Genomic DNA, 21,878 nt, shown 5'->3' with positions numbered 1-21,878 from the left:
CAGTCAGGGCAGGCAGGGACAAGGTAGGACTAATAAATTAAACTGCATTTATTTCAATGCAAGGGGCCTAACAGGGAAGGCTGCTGAACTCAGGACATGGTTAGGAACATGGGACTGGGATATCATAGCAATTATAGAAACATGGCTCAGGGATGGGTAGGACTGGCAGCTGAATGTTACAGAATACAAATGCTACAGGAAGGTTAGAAAGGGAGGCAAGAGAGGAGGGGGAGTGGCATTTTTGATAAGGGATAGCATTACAGCTGTGCTGAGGGAGGATATTCCCAGAAATACATCCAGGGAAGTTATTTGGGTGGAACTGAGAAATAAGAAAGGGATGATCATCTTATTGGGATTGTATTACAGACCTCCTAATAGTCAGAGGGAAATTGAGAAACAAACTTGTAAGGAGATCTCAGCTACCTTTAAGAATAATAGGGTGGTTATGGTCAGGGATTTTAACTTTCCAAACATAGACTGGGACTGTCATAGTGTTTAGGGTTTAGATGGAGGGGAATTTGTTAAGTGTGTACAAGTAAATTTTCTGATTCAGTATGTGGACGTACCTACGAGATAAGGCAGGGCAGGTGACTGAGGTGTTGGTCAGGGAGCACTTTGGGGCCAGCAACCATAATTCTATTAGATTTAAAATAATAATGGAAAAGGATAGACCAGATCTAAGAGTTGAAGTTCTAAATTGGAGAAAGGCTAATTTTGACGGTATAAGGCAACAACTTTCAAAAGCTGATTGGGGGCAGATGTTCGCAGGTAAAGGGACGGCTGGAAAATGGGAAGCCTTCAGAAATGAGATAACAAGAATCCAGAAAAAGTATATTCCTGTCAGAGTGAAAGGGAAGGCTAGTAGGTATAGGGAATGCTGGATGACTAAAGAAATTGAGAGTTTGGTTAAGAAAAAGAAGGAAATATATGCCAGGTATAGACAGGATAGATCGTGTGAATCCTTAGAAGAGTATAAAGGCAGTAGGAGTATACTTAAGAGGGAAATCAGGCGAGCAAAACGGGGACATGAGATAGCATTGGCAAATAGAATTAAGGAGAATCCAAAGGGTTTTTACAAAAATATTAATGACAAAAGGGTAACTAGGGAGAGAATATGGCCCCTCAAAGATCAGCAAGGCAGCCTTTCAGTGGAGCTGCAGAAAATGGGGGAGATACTAAATGAGTATTTTGCATCAGTATTTACTGTGGAAAAGGATATGGAAGATATAAACTGTAGGGAAATAGATGGTGACACCTTGCAAAACGTCCAGATTACAGAGGAGGCAGTGCTGGATGTCTTGAAACGTATAAAGGAGGATAAATCCCCAGGACCTGATCAGGTGTACCCTAGAACTCTGTGGGAAGCTAGGGAAGTGATTGCTGGGCCACTTGCTGAGATATTTGTATCATCAATAGTCACAGGTGAGGTGCCGGAAGACTGGAGGTTGGCAAACGTGGTGCCACTGTTTAAGAAGGGTGGTAATGACAAGCCAGGGAACTATAGATCAGTGACCTTGACATTGGTGGTGGGCAAGTTGTTGAAGGGAATCCTGAGGGATAGGACGTACATATATTTGGAAAGGCAAGGACTGATTAGGGATAGTCAACATGGCTTTGTGCATGGGAAATCATGTCTCACAAACTTGATTGAGTTTTTTGAAGAAGTAACAAAGAAGATTGATGAGGGCAGGGCAGTAGATGTGATCTATATGGACTTCAGTAAGGCATTCGACAAGTTTCCCCATGGGAGACTGGTTAGCAAGGTTAGATCTCATGGAATACAGGGGGGACTAGCCATTTAGATACAGAACTGGCTCAAAGGTAGAAGACAGAGGGTGGTGGTACTGGTGGGGGGTTGTTTTTCAGACTGGAAGCCTGTGACCAGTGGATTGCCACAAGGATCGGTGCTGGGTCCACTACATTTTGTCATTTACATAAATGATTTGGATGTGAGCATAAGAGGTCCAGTTAGTAAGTTTGCAGATGACACCAAAATTGGAGGTGTAGTGGACAGCGAAGAGGGTTATCTCAGATTACAACAGGATCTGGACCAGATGGGCCAATGGGCTGAGAAGTGGCAGATGAAGTTTAATTCAGATAAATGCGAGGTGCTGCATTTTGGGAAAGCAAATCTTAGCAGGACTTATACACTTGATGGTAAGGTCCTCGGGAGTGTTGCTGAACAAAGAGACCTTGGAGTGCAGGTTCATAGATCCTTGAAAGTGGAGTCACAGGTTGATAGGATAGTGAAGAAGGCATTTGGTATGGTTTCTTTTATTGGTCAGAGTATTGAGTACAGGAGTTGGGAGGTCACCTTGCGGCTGTACAGGACATTGGTTAGGCCACTGTTGGAATATCGTGTGCAATTCTGGTCTCCTTCCTATCGGAAAGATGTTGTGAAACTTGAAAAGGTTCAGAAAAGATTTACAAGAATGTTGCCAGGGTTGGAGGATTTGAGCTACAGGGAGAGGCTGAACAGGCTGGGGCTGTTTTCCCTGCAGCATCGGAGGTTGAGGAGTGACCTTATAGAGGTTCACAAAATCATGAGGGGGCATGGATAGGGTAAATAGACAAAGTCTCTTCCCTGGGGTCGGGGAGTCCAGAACTATAGGGCATAGGTTTAGGATGAGAGGGGAAAGATATAAAAGAGACCTAAGGGGCAACTTTTTCACACAGAGTGTGGTATGTGTAAGGAATGAGCTGCCAGAGGATGTGGTGGAGGCTGATACAATTTCAACATTTAAAAGGCATTTGGATGGGTATGTGCAGAGGAAGGGTTTGGAGGGATACGGGCCAGGTGCTGGCAGGTGGGATTAGATTGGGTTGGGATATCTGGTTGGTATGGACGGGTTGGACCAAAGGGTCTGTTTCCATGCTGTCCATCTCTATGACTCTATGAGAAGCAGAGAACTGAGCTAAGAGGAAGTGATATTTTTGACTTGTTCCGTAGATATGAGCAGATTATTTATTACCTCTCTCAAGTTGCCTCAATGATAGAAAGAGTCATCAGCTTGGTATGGGACTACAGCTCCAGAGGGACACAGACATGGTAAGGATTCTTTATAATGGTCCAACAGCTTTTGTTGACCATTTTATCTGGTGCCAGCCTATTAATGAATAGATTTAATCAGTTCAACTTTTCAGAGCACCCTGTTTGGGGTTTGGACTCTTGACCTCTTCCATACAACAGCCATTAGGCTCAAGGATAATTTTAGGCAGGAAACATGGACAGATGTTAAGTCTTAATTCAACACAGATGCTAGATTTGCAGGTTATTTTCAAAATGTCTGTCATACCTGAACATCGGAGTTGCAAACTCTGGTTTAATATATTCCTGGATGTTAAAAGAATTGACCTGCCTTCAACAACCATCATTTCCCCCATTCCATGATTTCTATAACTAATAAATAAAAACATTTAAAGAAAATTTAAAAATAAACAATGTTTTATACCATACCCGATGACTTTTCTTTGTCGACTTGTTTGCAAGAATTGGTTTGTAAGACCAATTCCATTCCCCAGTTCTGAGTGATGAGTCTAGAAGACAATTACTGGGCTTGCAAATGTCAAAGCAATGCAATATTATTTCTCTTACGTACCTTAAGAACCTTTTTTGCTTAAATATTGTGTCTTGAATCCACTGCTCCAATCTTCCTGCACAATCTCTTGCACATCATTCGTTGTCCACTGCTTCAAGTGTTGACCTGGGCTGAGTTGTTCGGTGTTTCCCTGCTGAGTTTGAAGGTTGAGTTCAAGCACCATTTCCAGATCCTCTTCATTATTATATTCTGTGATTATAATTATGTTGTATTCCCTCCCATACTAAAGATGGGAACTGTTGCAACTCTATTCCTTTGAGCAATGAAACCTTTCCACAGGGAACTAATGTGAATCCCTATGCCTCCTGAAATCCCAGGCATCTCTGTTCTTTGTCAAGAGAGAAGCAGCTTTGGTGGCATCACTGTGATCATTTCCCAAATCATTACTGTTGGCACCTCGACCACAATGCAGTACTGGATAAGGGAGATTTGTGATAGTTCCTGGCCACCAATTCTCTATTATCCTGCCTTAACTAGTCATTAGCAGTAAAGGATACACCTCTGCAGATTATCTACGGAAGAGGACTGTTCTGAGGGAACAAGAAGTTTCAGGATTGTACAAGTATAACTGCATTTGGTCAGGCATAATAAGGAGTATTTTAGAAAGCTGGCACAGATACATTTGCTCCCTCTGAAAGCTTGAGTTGGACACTTTGGCTTCACCAGCAGACTGTGTGTTATCAGTTGAACGGCCAGAACTATTGTAACATGTAGCACTTCAGAACCATTTTGTTTTCCAACAAACACTTTCAGCCTTCATCATCTTCACCTTGGGCACTGATACCCACTGTCAGACTGGAATTTCAAATCAATTCAACAAACCCTGCCAACTATCAAAAGCAATGAGCCTTGTCAAGCCCAGACCAAGCAACAGGCTTTGTATATAGCCGGCCGATTAGATTATGAAATCCTTCATCATTATACCACACTCAGACGTTTATGCCTGTCATGACTGGTAGAAGTTAACACCTCTGTTTCTAACCTTTGCAGTAACATTTAATAAATCTGAGGGGCTTCCAACAAGCTCAGACAAGATTCATTTATGCTGCTGTTATGTCGAATACATCAAAAGTACAGACTGAAAGGTCACACAACAGCCAAGAGTCACTGAGGCACTTTTGAAGCTTTTGTCACTGTTGAAATGTCGGCAATGCACCAGCCAAATACGTACAGAAGCAATAATTAAGTCTTGTAGTTTTTGTGATGTTGCTTGGGGTAAGTATTGGCTTGGACACCAGCGATGTCTGGAGAAATGTGACCTGGCTGACTTACTACTGTCATGTGGTTTCTACCTGAGCAGCTTGTACCTTTGTGTTTATTCAGCGTTAGCCATGACAGACTTGAAACACGGTATCAGCAATGAAAATGTTTGGATTTTCAAAAACTCTAAGAGCTGCTGAAAGAGACAGAAAGAAGTAAACAAAAACAGCAATCTGCAACTTTGAATTACTGGGGGAGTCAAAATAGCTGTGCATTTTCCACTCCATGGTTTCTTTGGAAAGGAAAGGAGATAATGAATCAGAATTGGATTTATTTTCCATTAGCGATGACGCAATTATGAAACAGCTACAGTATTAATTAAAAATCTGATGAACATTGCAATCAGTGCTGGGAAAAGAATGCTACAAATTGTATTGCAGCTTAGATTTTACTGAGGAACAGAATGGCCAGACTGCAGAAAAAACCTTGAAGACACATTTTGAGCCCCATATTAACATCACTTCTTAAGTTATATATTCAACATCAGAGCCTGGGGGAGAGGAGACCACTGATCAATACGTGACCACGCTGGTCAGTGTACTTGAATCCTATGAGTTTGGACAACTGTAAGATGATCTCATCAGGCATAGAATTGTCTTGGGCACATGAGATATTGTTGTGAGAGCACCTTTATTGAGAGATGGAGAAGCTTATACTCAAGAAAGCTATTGCCACGTGTAAAAATTAGGAGCTAGTCAATCAGCAGCTGGAGCATATTAATGGGAGAACATTAATGGCTTTGCATTACGCTGAAAGATATTGCAGGTTGAATGAGAAATGCATGTCAGAAAAAAAGGAAGACATATTTTCAGAAGAGCTAGGAGAAACATCAAGAGCAGAGCACAGGATGTAAATATGGTGGAGGACTTAGGGAAGAAATTAAGGCATGTCTAACTCGGGGGAAACAGTCTCCAACTACAAGCAGCTAAATCAATTTCCATACAAGTATTTAATGAGAAAGAAGTACAACAAGGCAATAAAAATGGCTGCTGCAAAGGTGACAGCCAATGCTCCTGCTGAATCTGCCTGCACCATACAACAGGTTGGCAAAGTAACGTTTAAAAATGGGACTATTGGAATGATGATGACAGAAGAAGAGCATCAAGTGAATGTGAAGTGTCAGATAGTCACTGATGCTTCACGCAACATCATGAGCTTCCCAGAGTAATGCAAAGTGGCTCAAAATCAAGACCCAAAACTGAAGCCCTCCAAAATAAGGTTGACGCAATATGAGGAATGATACTCATGCCAACAAGAAAAATGAAGCTGAGAGCACAATGCAATTGGACGAACAAAGATTTGGGGATCTAGATGGTAGATATTAAGAATAGCTACTCATCTCAGTTAAAGCAAGTCTACAGCTTTGACTAGCAACCCGAAATAATTTGCAGAACGTTAAGCCATTGATTCCTCAACAGATTCCAGGAACTTCACAGGACTAGGCGATTGATAAGTTTTGGCAGGTGTATTCCTGTTGAATATCACCTCCCAATATTAGAGAATGTGAGATCAACTCAGGACCTGCCTGAGGAGATGCCTAGCTGCTCTCAGGACCTGCCTGAGGGTTTAAATATCAGGTGCTGGAAAGGAAGAGAGTCAACAACAAAAAAAAAGACCACTCCAACACACTGGATTGGTGGCATGACAGCAATGAAAAAAACATGGAAAACCATGAGTATGCAAAGCTCTAAAGGATCTCAATGAAAACTTTGAAGAGATCTCACTATCCAGGCCAACATTTGAAGAAAAATTACCATAATTTTCCAAGACAAACAACCCTTGAGTGAAAGATGCTTATTGGGCATGAAGCTGGATGAAGGTAGCAATATTATACTTTCAGCATTTTGGACTTCATTTGGGAGATATAGGTGGACGCTCATTTGGGAGATATAGGTGGACGCTCACTTTGGGAGATATAGGTGGACGCTCACTTTGTTTGGCATTTCAGGAAAAGTATTAAATCAGAGAGCACAAGATATTCAGTGATCCTCCCAGAGTGGAATGTATTGTAGATGATCTGCTCATCTATGGGTAGAGACATAGTGGATGAAGCTTCAATCAAAATGTAATGTAACTGCTAGAAACAGCTCACCAAACTGTTTGTTAACTCCTTATCCATTTGGTTATCAGAATGTGAAGCTCTATGTAGGTTCACCAGTAAGAATGTGCAGTGGTATTGATGTACAGAACATGAAGCAGCCTCATTAGAATCAAAGTAGTCATGACAACGCCAGTGCTGAGGTATTACACTGCAAGTATTGCAGCATGATGATAGAAACATTGCACTTTGAGCACCCTTCATGTAGCCAGGACAACCAGTTGGCATTTGTATCCAGGGCATTAACATAAATGGAACAATGCTACACTCAGACAGGGGAAGGATGCCTAGGTAAAAACAATGACTGCAGATGCTGACAGGGGAAGGATGCCTGGCTATTCTCTTTACTTGCAAGCATTTTAATCCAAGCATGTTTTGGAGAGACAAAGCGAGTGTGGAGTCTGTCTATAAGTCACTTCAAGACATATTCCTCCAACTGCCTCTCTCTGCTCCAAAGTGTCGGTAAAGAATGTTATTTTGTTTGCTGAGATATCATCAGGGCGTGAACCACAAGAAAAGAAACAGATGCAGATCACAGACACGTTGTCAAAAACAGGACTCTTTATGAAGACAATTGAGGATGTGAGGACGAGTGTGAAATTTTCCAGACTCAATGAAAAGAAGCAGTTCGACATGCCCTGGAAGTCATCAAACTAGCAGAGATATTGAAATGGAAACACAACCTTCTTGTTCATATCAAGAAAACTACACAGGATGCAACCCTTCAAGTGCTGAGGGAAATAGTCATGAAAGCACAGTCGAAAAACATCAAGGACCCACCTCTAGCTATAGGATGATCACACAGAGATGAAGTGATAGTTCAAGATAGCATCTGTACAAAGGAAAGAGATTCATTATCCTTAAAGGAGGTGAGAAAAGAGATGCTGAAGCTCATCACTGAAGCCATCATGGAAACTGAGTGGAATCTGAAAAAGCCAAGAGAAGTGCTCCACTGGTCAAACAGAAGCAATGACCACTTTGGACCACATCAACCAGTGCAACACTCAAAACAACCAGCAAAGAAGCTGCTTATGGTGCATGACATCCCAGACAGACCATCGGTGAAGCTTAGGATAGATCTCTCCATGCTCACAATCACTGACTGTTGTGTCAGCATTATTATTTTGACTACTTGAAGTTAGACCACCTGACATCAACGATACACAGCGGGATTGATAATAAGCCACCAGAAAGCACACTTCAGTTGTTACAGCACATACAGGTATTGTGATAAGTGACAACTGCTCTGAATTCACAAATAAATAATTGCGCCATTTCGTAAAGGATTGGGAAATTCAGCACCATAAAGGGGTCATTGAAAGATTGAGCAAATCCAGCAGAGACTTGTGCAAGGCAAACCTGAGTGGTGAAACAGAGTTCCTGAAGGCAAAGAAAGTAGTCCAGTCCAAAGAGTAATGTCATGCTGTAGCGAAACTACTCTTTCAAGACCAAAATTTACTGCAGTCAGAGAGAGTTACAAGTGCAAGTGAAAAATTCAGGATGAAATGACAGAAACCGAATTTCACCTTGATAAAACAGCCAATTCATTGCCAGAACTGAGCATTGGAGAGCCAGTCAGAGTGCAAATATTCAACATTCCAACAATAGTCAGCCCACTTGGCAACTTGTGTCAAGAGTTGTCACTTTGATCATATGAGCAGACATATAGTCACAACTGCAATTATATATGTGCTACGAGAGAAGCTGTTTCTTCAGTGCAGCCAACGGATCAGGAAGAAATAATAACATTTCCCACTGCAACAGCATTTGCCATGGAAATGACAGTCCTTGGAACACGCACTTACCAGATGAACTACCAACAACAACAATGCATTCTTGTACTATTAGAAGATCTGCATGATTTAAAAACTATGTCAGCAATATGTGTGCAAAAATGGAACTGACCGGATTAAACGATAGTTTTGCGGATTTGTACATTAGGCAACTTGTGTAACTTCCCATTGTAAATGATACGTGAAATAATTCCACACAGGCCGGTATCTCATCACTAAGTCACCCTTTATTTCCATGAGGTGAGTCCTTGACATTGAGTCCAGCTCTCTCAGAGCAGCTTTCAGAGTGAACAGAAACTCTGACACTCCTGTTTCTATCTGTCAGCGAGGGCTCCTTGGTTAGACCAGATGAAAAACCCCAAAGAGGGAACTCAGATTCTAGGAGGTCCACTTGGCTGAATGATGACAATCCACGACAATATACAAGTTTTTGTTTCTGCTCCTTTATGAAAAGAGGGATGTTGGAGAAATGCAATTACACTTAGTCCACTAGCTGGCTTGCCATAGTCATGTGACCTCTTTCTCTGCTGTTAATGCCTTTTTAGCAGTCTGTGGCAACTGTTAAACTTGAGACATCACGCCTCTCAGGCACCCTGTTCTTCTTGAAAATAGTGCCACAGGGTGCCTGAGAAGCCTGATGAGACCTGGGTTAATATCTCATCAAAAAAACACACCTCTGACATTGCAGCTCCCTCAACACTGGTTTGTGGTCCCTGGGCTATATTATATCCGAAGGGCCTGAATGAGAACTCAAACAGCATATTCAGAGGAAAGAACGTTACTTCCTGGCCACAGGTAACATTACATACCCTGATAAAACATCTGGCTGCTCATACAAAGGGTTTAGATTTTCTTCGTAGCCAGTGCTTTCTTGACTGTATTGCACTTCCAATGAATATAGTCCTAATCCCTCCCTCATGGGTTGGTGCAGCAAATCTGGAATTTAGAAACAGGAGGAGGCCATTCAGAACCTTGAGTCTGTTTCACAATTCAGATGAATATTAGACCATATTTAAATAATCCTTAAAATTGTTTTCTCACTAAAGTCAATCAATTCCCAGTTTGAAGTTTGCAACCGGCCTTTTGGGGGAGAGAGTTCAAATTTCCAACTTCCTATGTCACAGAATCATAGAGATGTGCAGCATGGAAACAGACCCTTCGGTCCAACCCATCCATGCCGACCTGATATCCCAACCCAATCTCGTCCCACCTGCCAGCACTCGGTCAATATCCCTCCAAACCCTTCCTATTCATATTCCCATCCAAATACATCTTAAATGTTGCAATTGTACCAGCCTCCACCACGTCCTCTGGCAGCTCGTTCCATACATGTACCACCCTCTGTGAAAAAGTTGCCCCTTAGGTCTCTTTTATATCTTTCCCCTCTCACCCTAAACCTATGCCCTCTAGTTCTGGACTCCCCCATCCCAGGGAAAAGACTTTGCCTATTTATCCTATCCATGGCCCTCATAATTTTGTAAACCTCTATAAGGTCACCCCTCAGCCTCTGACGCTCCAGGGAAAACAGCCCCAGCCTGTTCAGCCTCTCCCTGTAGCTCAAACCCTCCAACCCTGGCAACATTCTTGTAAAACTTTTCTGAATCCTTTCAAGTTTCACAACATCTTGCAATAGGAAGGAGACCAGAATTTCATGCAATATTCCAACAGTGGCCTAACCAATGTCCTGTACAGCCGCAACATGACCTCCCAACTCCTGTACTCAATACTCTGACCAATAAAAGAAAGCATACCAAACACTTTCTTCACTATCCTATCTACCTGTGACTCCACTTTCAAGGAGCTATGAACCTGCACTCCAAGGTCTCTTTGTTCAGCAACACTCCCTAGGACCTTACCATTAAGTGTATAAGTCCTGCTAAGATTTGCTTTCTCAAAATGCAGCACCTCACATTTATCTGAATTAAACTCAATCTGCCACTTCTCAGCCCATTGGCCCATCTGGTCCAGATCCTGTTGTAATCTGGGGTAACCTTCTTCGCTGTCCACTACACCTCCAATTTTGGTGTCATCTGCAAACTTACTAACTGTACCTCTTATGCTCGCATCCAAATCATTTATGTAAATGACAAAAAGTAGACGACCCAGCAACAATACTTGTGGCACTCCACTGGTCACAGGCCTCCAGTCTGAAAAACAACCTTCCACCACCACCCTCTGTCTTCTACCTTTGAGCCAGTTCTGTATCCAAATGGCTAGTTCACTCTGTATTCCATGAGATCTAACCTTGCTAACCAGTCTCCCATGGGGAACCTTGTCGAAAGCCTTACTGAAGTCCATATAGATCACAACTACCACTCTGCCCTCATCAATCCTCTTGGTTACTTCTTCAAAAAACTCAATTAAGTTTGTGAGACATGATTTCCAACACACAAAGCCATGTTGACTATCCCTAATCAGTCCTTGCTTTTCCAAATACATGTACATCCTCTCCCTCAGGATTCCCTCCAACAACTTTCCCACCACCGAGGTCAGGCTCACCGGTCTATAGTTCCCTGGCTTGTCTTTACCGCCCTTCTTAAACAGTGGCACCACGTTTGCCAACCTCCAGTCTTCCGGCACCTCACCCTTGACTATCGATGATACAAATATCTCAGCAAGAGACCCAGCAATCACCTCTCTAACTTCCCACAGAGTTCTCAGGTACACCTGATCAGGTCCTGGGGATTTATCCACCTTTACCCATTTCAATACATCCAGCACTTCCTCCTCTGTAATATGACATTCTGCAAGATGTCACCATCTATTTCCCTGCAGTCTATATCTTCCATATCCTTTTCCACAGTAAATACTGATGCAAAATACTCATTTAGTATCTCCCCCATCTCCTGCGGCTCCACACAAAGGCCACCTTGCTGATCTTTGAGGGGCCCTATTCTCTCCCTCGTTACCCTTTTGTCCTTAATGTATTTGTAAAAATTCTTTGGATTCTCCTTAATTGTATTTGCCAAAGCTATCTCATGTCCCCTTTTTGCCCTTCTGATTTCCCTCTTAAGTATACTCCTACTTCCTTTATACTCTAAGGATTCACACGATCTATCCTGTCTATACCTGACATATGCTTCCTTCTTTTTCTTAACCAAACTCTCAATTTCTTTAGTCATCCAGCATTCCCTATACCTACTAGCCTTCCCTTTCACTCTGACAGGAATATACTTTTTCTGGATTCTTGTTATCTCATTTCTGAAGGCTTCCCATTTTCCAGCCGTCCCTTTACCTGCGAACATTTGCCCCCAATCAGCTTTTGAAATTTGTTGCCTAATACCGTCAAAATTAGCCTTTCTCCAATTTATAACTTCAACTTTTAGATCTGGTCTATCCTTTTCCATTATTATTTTAAATCTAATAGAATTATGGTTGCAGGCCCCAAAGTGCTCCCCCACTGACACCTCAGTCACCTGCCCTGCCTTATTTCCCAAGAGTAGGTCATGTTTTGCACTTTCTCTCATAGGTACGTCCACATACTGATCAGAAAATTTTCTTGTACACACTTAACAAATTCCCCTCCATCTAAACTCTAAACACTATGACAGTCCCTGTCTATGTTTGGAAAGTTAAAATCCCTGACCATAACCACCCTATTATTCTTAAAGGTAGCTGAGATCTCCTTACAAGTTTGTTTCTCAATTTCCCTCTGACTATTAGGAGGTCTGTAATACAATCCCAATTAGGTGATCATCCCTTTCTTATTTCTCAGTTCCACCTAAATAACTTCCCTGGATGTATTTCCGGGAATATCCTCCCTCAGCCCAGCTGTAATGCTATCCCTTATCAAAAACACCACTCCCCCTCCTCTCTTGCCTCCCTTTCTATCCTTCCTGTAACATTCGTATCCTGGAACATTAAGCTGCCAGTCCTGCCCATCCCTGAGTCATGTTTCTGTAATTGCTATGATATCCCAGTCCCATGTTCCTAACCATGTCCTGAGTTCATCTGCCTTCCCTGTTAGGCCCCTTGCATTGAAATAAATGCAGTTTAAGAGATGCTTCCTGTTTGCCCCTGAACTGCCCAGAACTAATTTCAAGGTCATGCATCATTATTCTGAACACCCCAACAATTAGCCAACAAAATGTCTGTGACCTTTAACGGAAACTTTGGAATATTTTCCAAAGCACAGCTCTTTCCTCCTACAATAACAAAGTGCCCATACACTTGCCCAGAGATTGGAAACAGTTTCTGAGGTGGTAAATCTGTTTGCTGCTCATTAATGATGGAGTATTTCTGATAGGCGCCTCTTTTTTTCACATCGAAGAATTTCAAGCCAGGCCCAGCTTGTTTCTTTTGGCTTGGCCACCATCTCATTTCCAGGGTATTCCATCCTCCTGTCAAGAGTGTTTATCGAGTAATCGCTGTGTGAATTCATATTGAATAAACATTTCCCAATTGCAGCTGCACTCTCTCTTGCAAGATTTATCGCTCTATTTGATTTAAAAGCCAGGATAAAGTGTACAAAATCTGAACTATTCTTTCTTGTTACCACAGTTGATGGCTTTATGGGGGACAGTGAAACAAATAAATACCAGAAATGTTGTACTGGTTGGTCAGTACTCTCAGTGTTATAGTGTTCAAGGAATGGGCTTAATTGCAAGACCTGATGTGAGGGGCATTATGAAACTATGCAATCTCTGTTGAGAATACTTGGGCACAAACTGTTAATATGCTTGGTCCACTAATGGACTTACTGTCATTGCTAACTTTGGTGGTGTCATTAGGAACCCCTACAAAATGTAAAATAACTGATGAGACACAGATCTCAACGAATTGCAAATAATTTTCTACTACATTTCGATCTACGCAAAAAACAATTACCACTTACCATATTTTTAATGGCCTGATGTTAAACGTTCCTCACAAATCAAAATCTGACAGTGGCCCAGAGCAAGATCAATGGGATGGATGGTAGAAAGTGATGCAATCAATTTGGTTGCTGCCTTCCATCAGTGGATCTCTACTAAAAGAAAGACACACATTTACATAGCACCTTTCACAACAGTAGTGCACCTAAAAATAAAGTACAGCTAATTAAGTAACTTTTGAAGTAAAATTATTATTGTAGTTTCGAAACTACACAGTCAATCTGTGTAAAGCAAGATATCACAGAGAGCAATGGCCAGATAAATGTTTTTCACGATGTTACTCAAGAAACTTTGGTCAGCATGGACCAGTTTGGGCTGAAAGGCCTGTCTCCATGCTGTGCAATCTAACGTAAAACAGGCCATTGGCAGCAACTCCCCTGCTCTTCTTCAGTTTGTGTCACAGGGTCATTCGTATTCACATGAAAGGGCAGATGGCTTCTCTGTTATATTTTTCATCTGAGAAATAGCCTCTCCCCCGCGGTGGTTAGTCTGGGTTCTGGGGCTTAAATGTCTGGAGTGTGGGTTCAAATCCAATCTGACTCAGAAGAGAGAGTCCACAGATGACAACAGCTGAAAAGCTTCAAAAACAGAGGAAAAAGTCATAGCATGCAACTAGTCTAATCCAGTTATGAAGATACAGTCACCAAAAGCTCATCACTGTCAACATGAAGTTTAATCAGTGCTGCTCCTGGCACAAGACAAATTCAACATCAGACTAAATTTTCAAAGCCATTAGTTTAATTATGACAGGTGTCTGTAGACTGAAAACCGCACACTTTCACTGCTAACTGACAGCATTTAATTCCCGAGGCCCAGAGGGCTGGAAAAGTACTTTGAGAAAATAAGGTTCCATTATGACTGTAATGTGGAAGCACATGTTACCGGCACCAGAAAGAGGTGAGCACAGAAATGCCGGCAGATACCTTTCACTGACTTAGTGAAGACATTGTTAGAATTTTAAAATGTTTGCATTTAGGAAGCGCAGTGAGTGGCAGGTGATACTACTCTTCAAAACATCAAATATTGTAGTCAAGGACAATTAGATATGAGCTTGTCAGCGATGCTCAAGTTAAAAGAAAAAACAAACATGTTTGGAAGTACAAAATTTGGAGCATTCTGATTTAACTAAGCAGAGAATAAATTAATTTAGTCTGTGTTTCAAATTAGGACAGGGGAGGCCTCACATCTGCAAAGAAATTCAGGCCTCACAACACCAGGTATTTTCATTGGACCATCACTGTGCTGTCACCTGTTTCTGTGCAAAGTTCTGGAATTCCCACTTGAAACATCTTCACTTTTGTGTCTTCCTTTGGAAGCACACTAGCTTTCGGAGCGCTGCTCCTTTATCAGGTGGTAGTGGAGGGCTCAATCCTAACACACAGAATTTACAGCAAAACTTTACAGTGTGATGTAACTGAAATTATACATTGAAAAATACCTTGATTGTTGGTTGAGTCTTTCATCTGTTCAAATACCATGATAGTTTCAATTCTTTCATGTGGAAATCACAAAACTTTTGTTTAAAAGTTGCATTCTCAGGTTAATTGTAACAATTGGTGTTAGCTGGACAACATATTTCTGCTAGACGTATTGTCTAGCTTACACCAATTGTTACAGTTAAACTGAGAATGCAACTTTTAAACAAAAGTTTTGTGATTTCCACATGAAAGAATTGAAACTATCATGGTATTTGAACAGATGAAAGACTCAACCAACAATCACGGTATTTTTCAATGTATAATTTCAGTTACATCACACTGTAAAGTTTTGCTGTAAATTCTGTGTGTTAGGATTGAGCCCTCCACTACCACCTGATAAAGGAGCAGCGCTCCAAAAGCTAGTGTGCTTCCAATTAAACCTGTTGGACTATAACCTGGTGTTGTGTGATTTTTAACTTTGTACACCCCAGTCCAACACCGGCATCTCCAAAATTGTGTCTTCCTTTGGAATTCTCCTTTGGACCTACAGGCCAAACCTTTGCTTCCAGAGTGGGTAGTTCATCGGAAAAAGCAATGTTTGCATTGGGCTGGAAATAGATGCAAGTTGGAGTTGGGCTCCCCCAGCTCAGAAGAAGTGTGTAGATGGCCACATGGGTGGACAAGTCTTGTGTTTGGCCGATTAAAGGGCCACCTCAGTTGAGATTTTGTTTCAGAAACTATTGGACTGTCTATGCATTACACCTAATTCCTTAACGCACCTGACATGACCCCTCATACTCTCTTTGGCACATCCACAGCTGCCCAGTATCACCCAGTATTCACCGTGGGAAATAACAGCAGCTACGGGGAGATGGAATAAATAGAATGATGGAATTTTACAGAACAGTAGGAGGCCATTCAGGCTAGTCATAAAAGTTAGGTCACATTCGTGCAAGGTAATTGTATTCAAAATTGGCTCGATGGTAGGAAGCAGAGGGTGATGGTTGAAATTTGTTTCTTGGACTGGAGGCCTGTGACTAATGGTATGCCACAGGGGTTGTTACTGGGATCTTTGTCATTTACATACATGATCTGGATGTGAATGTACAAGGCATGGTTAGTAAGTTTGCAGATGAAAAAAAATTGTGAGATATTGCTCATTACAAGGAAGGTTATCAAACATGAGATGAGGAACTGGGCTAGTGATTGGAAACTGCAAAACAATACAGAGAAGTATGAGGTGTTGCACTTTGGAAAGTCAAACCAAGGTAGGACTTATACAGTAAATGGTAAGGTCCTGAGGAGTGTTGTGGAACAGAGGGACCGAGGAATACAAGTACATCATTTGTTGAAAATGGTGTCGCAGGTAGACAGAGTGGGAAAAAAAGTATTTAGCATGTTGGCCTTCATCAGTCAAGGCATTGATTATAGGAGGTGGGACATTATGCTACAGCCTTATGAGTCATTGGTGAGGCCACACTTGGAGTATTGCGTACGGCTTTGGTCACCCTGTTGTGAGAAAGACATAGCTAAACTGGAATGAGTGTAAAGAAGGTTTATGAGGATGTTGCTAGGACTGTTTGGCCTGAGTTATAGGGAGAGGTTGGTCAGGATAGAACTTTATTCCTTGAAATCGTTGGAGAATGAAGGGTGACCTTATTCAGGTGCATAACATCATGAGGGGCATTGATAGGATGAATGCTTATAGTTTGTTTTTCACAGGGATGAGGAATTGAAACCTAGTGGGCATAGATTTAAGGTGAGAAGAGAAAGATTTAAGAAGGCCCTGAGGGGCAATTCTTCACACAGAGAGTGGTGCATATATGGAACGGGCTGCCAGAGAAAATGGTTGATGCAGGCACAATAGCAACATTTGGATGGGTACATGGATGGGAAGAGTTTTGAGGGATATGGACCAAATGTGGGCAATTGGAACTAGCTGAGTGGGCACCATGGTCAGCATGGACCAGTTTGGGCCAAAGGGCCTGTTTCCATGCTGTATTGCTCTATGACTCTATGACTCATGTTTGTACTGGCTCCCAAAGGAGCTACACAGCTAACCCAATTCTCTAGCCCTATCTCCATAGTCCTCTGAATTCATCACTTCCAAACTTATAGATCCAGCTTTCTTTTGAAACCTTCTATGGAAACTGTCTCCACCACTCTCCCAGGCAGTGAATTCCAAATCCTACCATTTATAAACCCAAGGATCCAAGAAGAAAATTATGTACTTGAATCCCAAGGTCTCTATGCTCCTGTACTCCCCTCAGAGTTGTACCATTAGCCTACAATTGTCTCTTCATGTTTCTTTTACCAAAATGCATTACCTTACATTTTTCTGCCTTGAAATGCATCTGCCAGGTGTCTGCCCATTTGGTCAACTTGTCAAGGCTCCTCTGAAGTTGCTCAGCACTATCCTCATAATTCACTATTCTCCCCAGCATGGGGTCCAGGGTGTACTAGCTAGATGGATAGAGAACTGGCTGGGCAACAGGAGACAGAGAGTAGTAGTGGAAGGGAGATTCTCAAACTGGAGACCTGTGACCAGTTGCGTTTTACAGGGATCCGTGCTGGGACCACTGTTGTTTGTGAAATACATAAATGATCATCAGGAAAGTATAGGTGGTCTGATGAGCAAGTTTGCAGATGACACTAAGATTGTGGAGTAGCAGATAGTGAAGTGGACTGTCTTGGAATGCAGCAGAATATAGATAGATTGGAGAGTTGGGCAGAGAAATGGCAGACGGAGTTCAATCTGGGCAAATGAGAGATAATTCATTTTGGAAGATTCAATTCTAGAGCGACCTATATGGTAAATGGAAAAGTCCTGAGGAAAAGTGATGTACAGAGAGATCTGGGTGTTCTGGTCCATTGTACCCTGAAGGTAGCAATGCAGGTCAATAGAGTGGTCAAGAAGGCATATGGCATGCTATCCTTCATTGGACGGGGTATTGAGTACAAGAGTTGGCAGGTCATGTTACAGTTGTATAGGTCTTTGGTTCAACCACATTTGGAATACTCCATACAGTTCTGGTCGCCACATTACCAAAAGGATGTGGATGCTTTGGAGAGGGTGCAGAAGAGGTTCACCAGGATGTTGCCTGGTATGGAGGGCACTAGCTATGAAGAGGTTGAGTAGATTAGGATTATTTTCATTAGAAAGATGGAGTTTGAGGGGAGACCTGATTGAGGTCTACAAAATCATGAGAGATATAGACAGGGTGGATAGCAAGAAGCTTTTTCCAAGAGTGGGGAGACTCCATTACTCGGAGTCATGAGTTCAAAGTGAGACGGGAAAAGGTTAACGGAGATATATGCGAAAAGTTCTTTACACAGAGGGTGGTGGGTACCTGGAACGTGTTGTCAGCGGAGGTGGCTGAGGCGGGCACGATAGCATCATTTAAGATGTATCTAGACAGATAGGTGAATGGGTAGGAAGCAGAGGGACACAGATCCTTTGAAAACAGGTGACAGGTTTAGAGAGAGGATCTGGATCAGCGCAGGCTTGGAGGGCGGAAGGGCCTGTTCCTGTGCTGTAATTTTCTTTGTTCTTCGTATTATCTGCACACTTACAGACTTTTTCCTCCATACCCATCACCAAATCATTAATATAAATCAGAAAAACTAAAGATTCCAACAACAATTCCTGGGGAACACTACTTTCACCTTGTCTCCAATCTGAAAAATATCTATCTACACCTACCCTGTTTCCTATCTTTTATCCAACTTCTAAACCATGTTGCCAAGGCCCCATCAATCATTTCTAATTTGCTAACCAACCTGCCTTGTGGCACTGTATCAAATGTTTTCTCAAAGTCCAAATGTACAACATTCACAGCATTGCCCTCATCCACTATCTGTGTAACCTCATCAAAAAGTCAAATAAATTTGTCAGATATGACCTGCCCTTGACAAAGCCATGTTGACCATCCAGTATTGACTTATTTTTCTCTAAGCACATATTTACCTTCCCCCATATTATGGCCTTGATCAGTTTTCGTACTATTGATGACAAGTTGACAGGTCTGTACTTTCCTGGGTTATTCTTTGATTCTTTCTTAAACAGTGGCATCAGATTTGCAATCCCCTAGTCTCCCAGAACTAATTCTGGGTTCAGAGAGGACTGGAAAATTTCTGTCAATAGCTCAGCAATTTAACAAGTATCCCAACCAGGTCTGGTGATTTCTCTACCTTGAGTGATGTCAACCTTTTTAGGACTGAGAATCATAAAGATGTACAGACCTTTTGGTCCCACTTGTCCATGCTGACCAGATATAATCATCAGGAACTCTCCCTAAACTCCCACACCCAACAGGAAGAGCACATCACTCTACTAAAGGCCACCTTTGCTTCTTCACACTGTACAGACCCAGAAAATAGCACTGTCTCATTGCTCTAAAAAAATCCCACTGATCCAGGGTACTTCTTCTTTATCTATCACTGTATTGCTCAGTTGCTCAACACACACATTGTCAACTGGATCATTGTCACCATTTTCTACTTTGGTAAAAGCAGAAGCAAAGTACTCATGATGTACCTCTGCCATATCCTTTGTTTCAATAAGCAGCTTACCCTGCTTGTTCCTTCTGGGACCCCACTCTAACTTTCACTAATCTTTTATGAATAATATGTTGAACTACATTTCACTACTTGTTTTAGCACCGTCTACCACCCTCTACTCATGCTTCCTCTTAGTCTTCCTTAATCTAGCCCTAGCCTCTGTCCTGCATTTGAGATATTCTTCCTGATTTCTCTTACAATTAGTATTCCAGTATGCATCATATGCCTCCTTTCTCTTCCTTATTTTCTTGTCAATGTCCTTAGTTATCCAAGGTCCTCTCACTTTGGATATCCCAGGTTTATTTCTCATGGGTACACATTCAAGTCTCACTATTGAAGTCTCTTGCATGAACAAACTTCCAATGATCGAATACAGCTTTTGTGTTTTTACACTTGATGTTGAAAAAAAACTTCTGTCAACCATTTCAAAATTTAATATCTCCTGAACCGGTTAATTGCTGATAAAAATAAACTTTGATTCAGAACTGAATTGCAAGCAGCTAGTCCCTTAGTAGCACCTCTAAAATGTGAACTCAGAAAACCTGTCAAGTTCTTTGTAGCTTTTGAAATCTAGCCATTCATATTGGTATGATGGCCTTGAGAGAAACATTAAAAGGGAAAGAACCTGATTGCAACTGCACAACAGATTTAATTTCTTTTCAAAACTATAGCTGTTGGCCTGTCAATAAAACAAGGAGGTTTTCTTTTCACTCTCAGAGGTAACTAGGATCTGCTTTTTAAGTTTAAAGAAGAAGAATTTAAAAATCTTCAAAGCAAGTCTGTTTTGCAGACGCCATCTGCCCTTCAAAAGTGTTTACGTCGACTCCATCAACTCATGACTCCCAAGCTACAAGTGAAGGCTCTTGCAACGGCCAAAATGAGATCTGTTTGAACTCAATGCAGAGTTCGAAAGGCCCTATACTCTTGGGGTTTCCTCCTGTATCGTGCTCTCAACCCTTTCTCGTACCAGCAGAAATTCTGTCTGTCAAAAATAGGGGTGCTATATCCCATCAAGGCCCTGCACTGCCATTTCTAAAGTCCCAGCCTGACTCTCTGTTCGAATTTTGGGTGACCTGTTTGTGAGTCTGAGTTAACTTTTAACCACCTCCTGCATCCTCTCTTGGCCTTACTGACAGACAGCTGTGTTTATGGAGACGTTAGCTCTAGTACTACTCTGAACCACCGACTGCACCACTTCACATTCCAGTCTGTGATGTGGTTGACCATGGGCCTCACTTGAACAATGATGGAGGCCTTGGTGAATGGATCTCGAAGCACCTCCTGTGTGGTGGATATGAAAGAAACCTTTCACTGCACATAAAGAAATCTGTAGCATGCCAAATAGCCAATGGCCATGTAATTGAGCCCATAAAGACTTGTATTTTTTTTAACCAAAGTACGTCAGTAAACAATATTCAGCTTACATCAGCTCTCCGCAACCTTTGTATTGCTGTGTTCTTGCTTTCAGAGCTGAGTGTGTTGTTGAGCCAGAGACCAGGATGACATCATGTGACCAGTGATCATAAGGACTCCAAGCACAGCATTGTCACATAAGACTCACTATCGCTGCAAGTTATCAGTTTGTCTGTTACGTAATGGCTCAATGCTCCTCACCAATCCTCTGTAACTGTAGTAATTCTGTGTTAAGGAGCACAACACAAGAAAATAACATTTGGTAGCACAGATAACTGTTCAATTGTACAACAGCTCAAATTTCCACTCCACATGTAATTGCTGTGACACTTGAATTCGATGTGTATCCGCACTAATTTGACGGTATAACACTCAATGAGTTCAGACTCTTTGACAGCATAGTGCTCCTCTGTACTGAACCTTTTGACAGTGAAGTGTTCCCTCAGTTTTGCCCCTCGAATAATGCAATGCTTCCTTGGTCTTGCCCCTCCAACAGTGAAGTGCTCCCTCAATGCAGTGAGAATGCCAGTCTACATTTTACATTGAAGGCTCCCCAGTGGGATTTGAACCCCTAAGCTTTTCTGACTGGAAAACAAGAGTACTATCACCGAGTCAGTACTGACTACAAGCAAGTATTAATTTCACTGCTTCTTAAGGAGTTCTGACAGAGATCCTGTCCAGTCTTAAGTCCATGTGTTTGTACAAATAAAGTTAAATTCAAATTGTTAGCTGTACAAAGGCCCCTTTCACATGCTGTCTGTTTCCAAGCGAGGAAGGATTGTGATATCTTTATCGAGCACTGCACTGTTACAAACGCCGACAAAGAAAATTCCAAAAGAGTGAAGTAAGCAATTCTCAAGTGT

At 41.9% G+C, this 21,878-nt stretch overlaps 1 long non-coding RNA gene across 1 annotated transcript in view; it reads right to left on the bottom strand.

The window, feature by feature from the left end:
- LOC122543222 (uncharacterized) overlaps positions 1-21,613 on the bottom strand; it is a 210,775-nt gene extending 189,162 nt beyond the window's left edge. Inside the window, exons 1-2 of the long non-coding RNA XR_006309964.2 lie at positions 21,027-21,613; positions 13,585-13,719 (exon numbers count right to left, since the gene is read on the bottom strand). This is a non-coding gene — a long non-coding RNA (uncharacterized LOC122543222). The remainder of the gene's footprint in view (positions 1-13,584; positions 13,720-21,026) is intronic.
- Between the last annotated feature and the right edge of the window lie 265 nt (positions 21,614-21,878).

The sequence above is a fragment of the Chiloscyllium plagiosum genome, unplaced genomic scaffold, assembly GCF_037043375.1.
Source record: "Chiloscyllium plagiosum isolate Xiang-an unplaced genomic scaffold, Cpla_swu_hap1 HiC_scaffold_48, whole genome shotgun sequence".
Lineage (NCBI taxonomy): Eukaryota > Metazoa > Chordata > Chondrichthyes > Orectolobiformes > Hemiscylliidae > Chiloscyllium > Chiloscyllium plagiosum.
The sequence above is the reverse complement of the archived record's forward strand: the minus strand, read 5'-3'. Positions and strand labels throughout refer to the sequence as shown.